At 34.8% G+C, this 12,330-nt stretch overlaps 1 long non-coding RNA gene across 1 annotated transcript in view; it reads left to right on the top strand.

Annotated features, from left to right (window-relative positions):
• Window positions 1-12,330, top strand: part of LOC137490614 (uncharacterized) — a 159,280-nt gene that overhangs the window by 20,485 nt on the left and 126,465 nt on the right. The window lies entirely within an intron of this gene.

Below are 12,330 nucleotides of genomic sequence, written 5' to 3'. Positions count from 1 at the left end.
CTACAGATGCCTGTTAAAGAGGCACCACATGATAGTGGGTCGACCCGAATTCCAGGCACAAGTCACTGACCGAAAATGCCTCCAGGTCCCCAACCCTCTTAATCGATGTCAACATGACCTGCAGAGCTGTTTTCAAGGACAGAAATCTCAAAGATACTGAATTGAGTGGTTTGAATGGATCTCTGCGTAGCACTACAGCAAGATCCCAAGAGGGCATGAAAGGGGGTGGGGTAGATTTAATTGCCTCGTGCATCTGAGGAACCGGATGATGAGGTTATGTCTTCCCACAGTGCTGCCATCCAATGCGTCATGATGCCACGTAAACCTTCAGTGTAAAGGGCAACAGCCTCCACTTCAGGACTAACCTGAAGAAAAGAAAGCACAACGCTGATCTGGCAAGTTCGGGGGTCTTCTCGGTGAGAAGCGCACCATCCAGTGAATAGACTCCACTTCAGGGCGTAGGCATGCCTCGTAGAGGGTGCTCTAGCCTGAGTGATGGTGTTAACCACCACAATCGGCAGGTTACCTTAGCCTTACTTGCGGTGTCTAAGGACCACACGTGGAGGTTTCATAGATCTGGGCGAGGGTGCCCTGTCCCTGAGATTAAAGATCTTCTCTCACAGGGATCTGCCAGGGAGGGGCCGTCGCAAGGAGGGAGAGTTCTGATATGCAGGTCCGGTTGGGCCAGAGAGGCGCAACTAACAAGACCTGCTCCTTGTCCTCTCTGACCCTGCACAGAAACTGCGCGACCATGCTCATTTGGGGAAATGCATATTTGCGCATGCCCTGAGGCCAGCTGTGGGCCAGTGCATCCGTGCCGAAAGAGTCCTCAGTCAGGAAAAAAGAACCAATGGGCAATGGGCATTCTCAAACGAAGCAAACAGGTCAACCTGGGCTTGAGCTCGCCCAGGATATGAACAGTACGCATCGATTTCAGCCGCATATGACTCCAGAAGACTCGTCGAGACAACGATATGCCTGGACTCCTGTCCTAGAGGCAATCCGGCCTGAAGGAACGTGTGTCCCTCTAAGGGCTGAGGGTGACCATCCGCATGATCGTTGGCGTACCAACGGTTGGGCAGCACAGAGTGGATGGGGTCAACCAGGCAGCGCTGGCGTCCCAAAGGAGAGCAGGAGGCGAGATATTCGGACTTCGGAGGAGGGGCTGAGAGTGTGGGAGAAAAGAGATCGTTCTCCTGCACTCCACGAGCTATTGGCTATTGATGCACTGATCCTGTGAGCTGGAAGGCATAGAGTCTCCGACTAGCAGTGTTCGGGCTGTCACATCCGGGGAAGAGGAAAATGCTCTTTCTTTGAGTTTTTGGTTGTTAAAAAACGTCTTTGATGTTATTTGATGTGGAGCCCGGACCTCCGCCGGGAAAGGGCAAGTTCCCTCTTCTCCGGATGGCCCGTCTCAGGGATGCTTTCGTGCTTCGTGGTCTGCTTCGATGCTTCGTGGTCTGTTTACTGGAATAAATGGTGCCCTGGGGCGGGGGTGCTGGACGTCTGCAAGGTGCTTGGCGCTGCCGCTTGGCCAGAGGCGCAGACGGGGGTGGCAGAGCTGGTCTGGAAGCCGCAGGCGGGCGCCCTCGGCAAGGAGTGGTGGATGTGGATGGTTCGGCTGGGGGAGTGGTCTTACGGTCTTACTAATAGATGGCTCTGCCCATCGCATCTGACTGCTCCTTCACTGCCGTGAACTTCTAGGTGAATTCAGCAACGGTATCGCTGAACAGGCCAGCCTGGCATATAGGCGAGTTAAGAAAGTGAACTTTGTCAAGATTGCACATATCTGCTAGGTTTAGCCAGAGGTGGCGTTTCTGGACCACTTATGGAGCCATCGTCCTTCCCAGGGCACACGCAGCTGACTTGGTGGTAGGCAAAGCAGAGTCTGTTGCGGTACAGAAAGCGAAAGCAGCCTGGTCCGCGGCTGTGTAGGCTCTGGTCCTGAGAGAGGCAAATAACCATAACATAAATTGACCACAATGGTGCGCTCGATCCGGGGGATCGTCTCGTATCCCCTGGCTGCTCCGTCAGGTGGTGAGGAGTGGCGAAGCCGCATGCAGATCGGGCAGAGAAAGATGCTGTCCAAGACAGCATGAGCCTATTGTGCACTTCCGGGAAGAAGGGGACGGGAGGCTTAGAAGGTCTGGCCTTTTAGTATCCTCCATGTAGCACCCATCTAGTCAGTCTGGCCACAAGGCTGGGGGATGAACCGTCTTCAGACACATGGCCGAAGCAACCCGGGAAAGCACAGTCAGCATATGCGCTTCTGGATCTTGCGCCGTGCTCACCATCCCGGAGGGAGGAAGCGGGTTCGGTGCAATGATGGACATCTGGTCCTCTGTCTCATCGAGTGAGAGGGCGACCATCTGGGAGGACAAAGCGCTTCTCTTGCTCGAAGCTTGGATGGAGCGCACTGACGAGTGAGATGTCCGTGAGCCCGAAGGCGGTGGATTTACTCCCACTGTAACCCTCAGATCTGCCTGAGTGCCAGCCGCAGTGAGGGGGACAACTGGGCTGGGTTGCCCTTTTGCAACTGTAAAAAACTAAATTTGTGCATCATAGAGGATTCGTTTAAGTATTTACATTGTATCCGATATGCTAAAAATATATATTGAGTGTTGATATAAAATCAACAAAGGGCATTACTGTAAAAAAAATCATGTAAGTGTTTACATTGAAATACTGAAAATATTGTTTTATTACTGTATATACAATCAACAAATGCATAACTGTAAAAAACAAAGCTTGTGCATCATAGAGGATAATATTTAGAAATCTGTAGAGCCAATTTAAATATTTTATCTCAAATGTGTCGGAGTTTAATAAATTTAAGTGTTTACTGTGTATATAATATGCAAAAATATATAGAATCAGCACTTTAAATAAAATCAACAAAAGCATAACTGTAAAAAACAAAGCTTGTGTAACATCGACACTAATTTTTAGACAATTTCAGAGTTAATTTGAATATACTATCTCAAATCGTGTCCGAGTTTAATTCATTTAACTTTTTACGGTGTATGCGATATACTAAAAATATGGATTCAGTACTGTAATTAAAATCAACAAAAGCATAACTGAAAAAAACAAAGCTTGTGCAACAAGGTAATATTATTTAGTCAAATTCAGAGTTGATTTAAATAATCAATTTCAAATGGTGTTCGAGTTTAATTCATTTAAGTGTTTTCGGTGTATTCGACATACTAAAAATATGGATACAATACTGTAAATAAAATCCACAAAAGCATAACTGTTAAAAACAAAGCTTGTGCATTGTAGACAATAACATTTTGACAATTTTAGAGTTGATTTGAATATTTAATTTCAAATGGTGTTCGAGTTTAATTCATTTACGTGTTTACGGTGTATGCAATATACTAAAAATATTGATTCAGTACTGTAAATAAAATCAACAAAAGCATAACTGTAAAAAACAAAGCTTGTGCATGAAAGACAATAATATTTAGACAATTGTACAGTTGATTTGAATATTATATGTCAAATGGTGTCAGAGTTTAATTCATTAAGAGATTTGCTGTATATTCGATATACTAAAAATATGGATTTATTACTGTATATAAAATCAACAAAGGCATAACTGTAAAAAACAAAGCTTGTGCATCATAGAGAATAATATTTAGATAATTGTGCAATTGATTTGAATATTGTATTTCAAATGTTGTCAGAGTTTAATTCATTAAGAGATTTACTGTATATTCGATATACTAAAAATATGGTTTTATTACTGTATATAAAATCAATAAAGGTATAACTGTAAAAAACAAAGCTTGTGCATCATAGAGAATAATATTTAGACAATTGTACAGTTGATTTAAATATTATATTTAAAATAGTGTCAGAGTTTAATTCATTTAGGCGTTTACAGTGTATTCAATATACTGAAAATATGGATTTATTACTGTATATAAAATCAACAAAGGCATAACTGTAAAAACAAAGCTTGTGCATCATTCACAATAATATTTTGACAATTGTACAGTTGATTTGAATATTATATGTCAAATGGTGTCAGAGTCTTATTCATTAAGAGATTTACAGTATATTCGATATACTGAAAAATATGGATTCAATACTCTATATAAAATCAACAAAGGCATAACTGTAAAAAACAAAGCTTGTGCATCATTCAGAATAATATTTAGACAATTGTACAGTTGATTTGAATATTATATGTCAAATGGTGTCAGAGTATAATTCATTAAGAGATTTACTGTATATTCGACATACTAAAAATATGGATTTATTACTGTATATAAAATCAATAAAGGTATAATTGTAAAAAACAAAGCTTGTGCATCATTCAGAATAATATTTAGACACTTGAACAGTTGATTTGAATATTTTATCTCAAATGGTGTCAGAGTTTAATTCATTAAGAGATTTACAGTATATTCGATATACTGAAAATATGGATTACATACTGTATATAAAATCAATAAAGGCATACCTGTAAAAAACAAAGCTTGTGCATCATTCAGAATAATATTTAGACAATTGTACAGTGGATTTGAATATTATATGTTAAATGGTGTCAGAGTATAATTCGTTAAGAGATTTACTGTATATTCGACATACTAAAAATATGGATTTATTACTGTATATAAAATCAATAAAGGTATAATTGTAAAAAACAAAGCTTGTGCATCATTCAGAATAATATTTAGACACTTGAACAGTTGATTTGAATATTTTATCTCAAATGGTGTCAGAGTTTAATTCATTAAGAGATTTGCCGTATATTCGATATACTGAAAATATGAATTTATTACTGTATATAAAATAAATAAAGGCATAACTGTAAAAAACAAAGCTTGTGCATCATAGAGAATAATATTTAGATAATTGTGCAGTTGATATGAATATTGTATTTCAAATGTTGTCAAAGTTTAATTCATTAAGAGATTTACTGTATATTCGTTATACTAAAAATATGGATTCATTACTGTATATAAAATCAACAAAGGTATAACTGTAAAAAACAAAGCTTGTGCATCATAGAGAATAATATTTAGACAATTGTGCAGTTGATTTGAATATTGTATTTCAAATGTTGTCAGAGTTTAATTCATTAAGAGATTTACTGTAAATTCGATATACTAAAAATATGGATTCATTACTTTATATAAAATCAACAAAGGTATAACTGTAAAAAACAAAGCTTGTGCATGAAAGACAATAATATTTAGTCAATTGTACAGTTGATTTGAATATTTTATCTCAAATGGTGTCAGAGTTTAATTCATTTAGGGGTTTACAGTGTATTCAATATACTGAAAATATGGATTCAATGCTGTATATAAAATCAACAAAGGCATAACTGTAAAAAACAAAGCTTGTGCATCATTCACAATAATATTTAGACAATTTTACAGTTGATTTGAATATTATATGTCAAATGGTGTCAGAGTCTAATTCATTAAGAGATTTACAGTATATTCGATATACTAAAAATATGGATTTATTACTGTATATAAAATCAACAAAGGCATAACTGTAAAAAACAAAGCTTGTGCATCATAGAGAATAATATTTAGATAATTGTGCAATTGATTTGAATATTGTATTTCAAATGTTGTCAGAGTTTAATTCATTTAGGCGTTTACAGTGTATTCAATATACTGAAAATATGGATTTATTACTGTATATAAAATCAACAAAGGCATAACTGTAAAAAACAAAGCTTGTGCATCATTCACAATAATATTTAGACAATTGTACAGTTGATTTGAATATTATATGTCAAATGGTGTCAGAGTCTAATTCATTAAGAGATTTACAGTATATTCGATATACTGAAAAATATGGATTCAATACTCTATATAAAATCAACAAAGGCATAACTGTAAAAAACAAAGCTTGTGCATGAAAGACAATAATATTTAGACAATTTTACAGTTGATTTGAAAATTTTATCTCAAATGGTGTCAGAGTTTAATTCATTAAGAGAATTACAGTATTTTCGATATACTAAAAATATGGATTTATTACTGTATATAAAATCAATAAAGGTATAAATGTAAAAAACAAAGCTTGTGCATCATTCAGAATAATATTTAGACAATTGTACAGTTAATTTGAATATTTTATCTCAAATAGTGTGAGAGTTTAATTCATTAAGAGATTTACTGTATATTCGATATACATAAAATATGGATTTATTACTGTATATAAAATCAATAAAGGTATAACTGTATAAAACAAAGCTTGTGCATCATTCACAATAATATTTAGACAATTGTACAGTTGATTTGAATATTATATGTCAAATGGTGTCAAAGTTTAATTCATTAAGAGAATTTAGTATATTCGATATACTAAAAATATGGATTTATTACTGTATATAAAATCAATAAAGGTATAATTGTAAAAAACAAAGCTTGTGCATCATTCAGAATAATATTTAGACACTTGAACAGTTGATTTGAATATTTTATCTCAAATGGTGTCAGAGTTTAATTCATTAAGATATTTGCTGTATATTCGATATACTGAAAATATGGATTTATTACTGTATATAAAATAAATAAAGGCATAACTGTAAAAAAAAAAAGCTTGTGCATCATAGAGAATAATATTTAGACAATTGTGCAGTTGATTTGAATATTGTATTTCAAATGTTGTCAGAGTTTAATTCATTAAGAGATTTACTGTAAATTCGATATACTAAAAATATGGATTCATTACTGTATATAAAATCAACAAAGGTATAACTGTAAAAAACAAAGCTTGTGCATGAAAGACAATAATATTTAGTCAATTGTACAGTTGATTTGAAAATTTTATCTCAAATGGTGTCAGAGTTTAATTCATTTAGGGGTTTACAGTGTATTTAATATACTGAAAATATGGATTCAATACTGTATATAAAATCAACAAAGGCATAACTGTAAAAAACAAAGCTTGTGCATCATTCACAATAATATTTAGACAATTTTACAGTTGATTTGAATATTATATGTCAAATGGTGTCAGAGTCTAATTCATTAAGAGATTTACTGTATTTTCGATATACTAAAAATATGGATTTATTACTGTATATAAAATCAATAAAGGTATAACTGTAAAAAACAAAGCTTGTGCATCATAGAGAATAATATTTAGACAATTGTACAGTTGATCTAAATATTACATTTAAATTAGTGTCAGAGTTTAATTCATTTAGGCGTTTACAGTGTATTCAATATACTGAAAATATGGATTTATTACTGTATATAAAATCAACAAAGGCATAACTGTAAAAAACAAAGCTTGTGCATCATTCACAATAATATTTAGACAATTGTACAGTTAATTTGAATATTTTATCTCAAATAGTGTGAGAGTTTAATTCATTAAGAGATTTACTGTATATTCGATATACATAAAATATGGATTTATTACTGTATATAAAATCAATAAAGGTATAACTGTATAAAACAAAGCTTGTGCATCATTCACAATAATATTTAGACAATTGTACAGTTGATTTGAATATTATATGTCAAATGGTGTCAGTTTAATTCATTAAGAGAATTATAGTATATTCGATATACTAAAAATATGGATTTATTATTGTATATAAAATCAATAAAGGTATAATTGTAAAAAACAAAGCTTGTGCATCATTCAGAATAATATTTAGACACTTGAACAGTTGATTTGAATATTTTATCTCAAATGGTGTCAGAGTTTAATTCATTAAGAGATTTGCTGTATATTCGATATACTAAAAATATGGATTTATTACTGTATATAAAATCAATAAAGGCATAACTGTAAAAAACAAAGCTTGTGCATGAAAGACAATAATATTTAGACAATTGCACAGTTGATTTGAATATTTTATCTCAAATGGTGTCAGAGTTTAATTCATTAAGGGGTTTACAGTGTATTCAATATACTGAAAATATGGATTCAATACTGTATATAAAATTAACAAAGGCATAACTGTAAAAAACAAAGCTTGTGCATCATTCAGAATAATATTTAGACAATTGTACAGTTAATTTGAATATTTTATCTCAAATAGTGTGAGAGTTTAATTCATTAAGAGATTTACTGTATATTCGATATACATAAAATATGGATTTATTACTGTATATAAAATCAATAAAGGCATAACTGTAAAAAAGCAAAGCTTTTGCATCATTCAGAATAATATTTAGACAATTGTACAGTTGATTTGAATATTTAATTTCAAGAGGTGTCAGAGTTTAATTCATTAAGAGATTTACAGTATATTCGATATACTGAAAATATGGATTCAATACTGTATATAAAATCAACAAAGGCATAACTGTAAAAAACAAAGCTTGTGCATCATAGAGAATAATATTTAGACAATTGTACAGTTGATTTGAATATTTTATTTCAAATGGTGTCAGAGTTTAATTGAATTTTGCAATTTTTACATTAAAAGATATTTAAAAAATATTATAAAATAAATAGAGTGCTAATTCAAAAAACAGAGTCTTGTGCAATATGCAGGATGTTTTTCTGAATATTCTGGTGCTAGTTTTATTGTATAATTCCATATGGTTGAATTGTTTAATTCATTTTTATGGTAATTTTTTTTTTTTTTTAATCGAGAAATTAAGCCTTGTGCAACATAAAGGGCACATATTTATGCCTATCTGACCTATTTTTGGCCCAAAGTATAACAGGAACAAAGAGTTTAATTGATTTGAAAATCGAATGTCAAATGAATGTCGAACGTAAAACTAACTTTACCGCGGTAGGATATTACCTCAGACCGCTTCAAGGAGTTCTGGCATTTGACCCAAAGGCTTTTATTTATTTATTTGTTCAATGTAATCATGTTAAGTGCCACTTAACGTTACACAGCTGTAATTGATAAGTAAATGTGTATTTATAGAGCCTACCTGTTCCTGTTCACTTCATTTTAAATAAACTTGAACTGTCATGCCATCATGCTCGCTGCGTTTGAGCAATTTAATGAATGCTACGTTTACCTAAAGTATTAACTTATATCTTAATAATAGTAAATCATCAATGCTGTAAAATGAAATTGAAAACAGCCACTTTGACATTTTACCGAAGCATCTGTGGCTCGGCTTTGCAGAAATCCACTCGAACAGTCCTCGGGGGTGGGCAAAAGCATATGTCCGTTGTGATTGGCCGGACCGCCTGTCAATCAAACGGCCAACGAAGAGTCAAACGCTAGTCTAACGTTCCCAGAGTCGCACCTCCGATCTTGATGTGTTGTTTAGTATCCTACACACCTTTTCCATTAAAAAAATAGAGAAAATCTTGATTTGGATTTGTCTGGAAAGCAAGATTAACACATCGCGATTTAATTGCCGCAATGCATTGTGGGAAATGCATTCAATTAGCTATTTCAAGGATTTTAAATGCTAATAACAAATATTTCAACCGTAAAAACAACCCCATGTTGTAGTTAAACATCTGGTTCTTCTGTGTAGGCAGTAATTAGCGAAAGTTTAAAACATGTCACCGTCCACAAGAAGTAAGCCTCATATGCGTACTATAAAAGATGGCTGAAGATCTGGCGGTATTTGGATGTGTGGGAGGAGCTTGGTGTGGCTCGGGCGGGGCTACCTCTCAAGTGAGATCCCAGATTATCCGTGTGCGCACACGGATAATCTGGCAGGCTCACAGCCCCGCGCTCCCATACGATCCCCCGAAGCTCGTACGCCACCAAGGGAGATGGACGTGTTTCCCTGGCGTACGGGTGGAGGCTTTTACTCAATCTTAGCCCAAAACCTCACTAGTTTTGAATAACTTGCACTATTCACTTATTCTGATCCGCAAATAACCTCATCAATTTCACATCTGACACCAAATCACACCTTGGACCCATCACTTTATTCAGCTAAACAGTAAAATCACACTCATCACTTTCAGCAGCCTAACATGTCGTCCTGCAATGATGGCTCCTTTTTAGCAATTATAAACTTGGAATTAAAAACATACATTGCATATAATAAACGCAAAAAGATCAACAAAAATTACATTTCACAGGAGCACTCACTCACCAGGAGCACTCTCTTGGCCGGCCGGCCGGCGCGAATAGTAATGACTTGTCCTGAACTCCTTTATAACATGCCACCAGCCAACAGAGAGGGAGGTCATTCAGAATAAAAGGGCCATAAAAAGAAAAGCAAGTGGGTTTAGAACCTGTTACACTAGCTGAGGCTGCTGGACTCACTCATTTTACAGCTTTTATTACAACAAATCAAACTTAACTAAACACATTTATACCGAAACAAAACCCGTGGCTCTGTGAACCCGCATTTAATATGGTTTTTCGCGTAGCGGTACTGACTACTCAATAACTCAGTACGGAGCGCACTCGCGCCGTCGCTTAGCAGTCACAAGGTCGAGGGTTCGAGTCCCGCATAAAGCAACTTCTTTCTGGCTTCAATTTGCACATTCTCAACTTCTCTCAAACACACGCTGTAAAGCTCTCTCTATGTGTTTGTGTGTAAATGAGAAGTACAGCATGGTTTTCCCAGCACCGAGGGTTGTGGCAGCAAGAGCTATAAAACAGAGTAATCGCGGTTCATTCCATCGATAAAGCAGAGAATAACGTGAGAGCGCTTTTTTATATTTCCTTTCACAAATTCATCGAACTCTGAATTGTGAAATATATATATATATACCTAAATTAATTGTCTAAGTAGAAAGAAAACCGCATTTATCATTTAAAATGTATTTAGAAACAGTTGAGTTCCCCCTCCCCTTCCTCAAAGTGGTTCGGTCCACTGTGTGCTTTTTCTTTCATCTCACCTACTCACACACAAGCACACGTCAGGTGTGCAGCTGCGGCTGTGTAGAGTAGGGGGTTTATCCACCTTAAATAAAGCGATTCTCTTCGATGTAGTTCATACAGACTCGTTCATGAAAAAGTTGCGGCAAAAATGCTGATTACAGATGCAATTGTCCATGAGTCTGCTGTATTAGCGATTAAAATTACTTATCTAGTTAACGTTAGCTTGTTGCTAACGCTAAAGCCGTTTCCCATCAATTGTTTAATTTTCTGACCACTTGGCAAAATGTTAACATTAACGACCACAATTAGCATATTGTTTAGTTGTGTATTTGCTAAATGAGCACTGCTACACTGTGCACACTAACCCCACTGTATTTTTGTATAATCAGTTTCTACTCTGTTTTAAGTGACTCAATTAATTTGAAATTTAAATGTTAACCTTTTTTAATTCTTTCTTTTTATTGTTGTGATTATTTTTATAATAGTTTTGCATTCTTTATGTAAAGCACTTTGAATTACCATTGTGTAAAAAATGTGCTACAGTATAAATAAATTTGCATTGCAGTGTCATGTATTGGCAAATACAAAAAAATGACAGAAAATAGACATAATCATGTACAAAAAGTTCACATATTACGGCAATTTGGCTTTAAGAATGAGTGCTTATGAAAATACTAATGTCACAATATTAATCACAGGCAAAGGAGAAAGAAATGATTAAGGAACAGGCAGAGCAGGGTCAATCAGATGTACAGTGTCAGGGTGTTCTTTATTGAAGGGATAATGATTCTTTTGGGATGCAATTTTTTTGTGTTTTCGGAGTTGTGACTGTTTAGCAGATGAACCTCACAGGATCATACAATATGATCTTTCATTTTAACAAGTGTAATGTATACAAGTTAGTTATAAAGAGCATGGAAAACGACTTTTACTGCATTCTGCTTCAGGAGTTAGACTGTTGACTGTAAACAACGCAACAAACAATGCAATAAATAGTTTTGAAGAAAAATTTGCTTTGTCGTTGAACCTGAGAAAAACGTAAAAAATAATCATAATGACGTAGTCTCCATGCTATAATAATAAAGATGAAACCATTTTAACTGCAAGGACATATATTAGTACAATTCGCCTGTATTATTTGTGTCCCCTTCAAAAAAATGCTGGAAAGAAATTTTATATTTATTGCCAACCCCCCCCCCCCCCCCTACTGTTAAATCAGATTTATGCCATTGAAATTGTAGTATTTTTCCCTTCTTTATTTTAGCTGACAGGGTTACCGAACAGTTTGTGAATATTTTCTTTTCATTATTTTAATAAAGTGCTTTATTTGCTCGTTGGCATCAAGTACAGATATTTTAGCGCGTATGATTTTTATTAAACAAATATGCCTAGGTTTACTAAAGTATTCAAAATGACCTGTTCATCTTGTATTAAGGTAGGCTATTTTAATTTTAGTCACTTTATTCGCTTCAGTTTAAGTTTTTCACCTTTTCAAAACTTGATATAAACAAGTCCTTCAGATTATTCCGTTTTTAAAACTGTTAATGGCCCAGTTTGAGTTTTTCATGTGTTTG

The sequence above is a fragment of the Danio rerio genome, chromosome 23 (assembly GCF_049306965.1).
Source record: "Danio rerio strain Tuebingen ecotype United States chromosome 23, GRCz12tu, whole genome shotgun sequence".
NCBI lineage: Eukaryota > Metazoa > Chordata > Actinopteri > Cypriniformes > Danionidae > Danio > Danio rerio.
The sequence above is the reverse complement of the archived record's forward strand: the minus strand, read 5'-3'. Positions and strand labels throughout refer to the sequence as shown.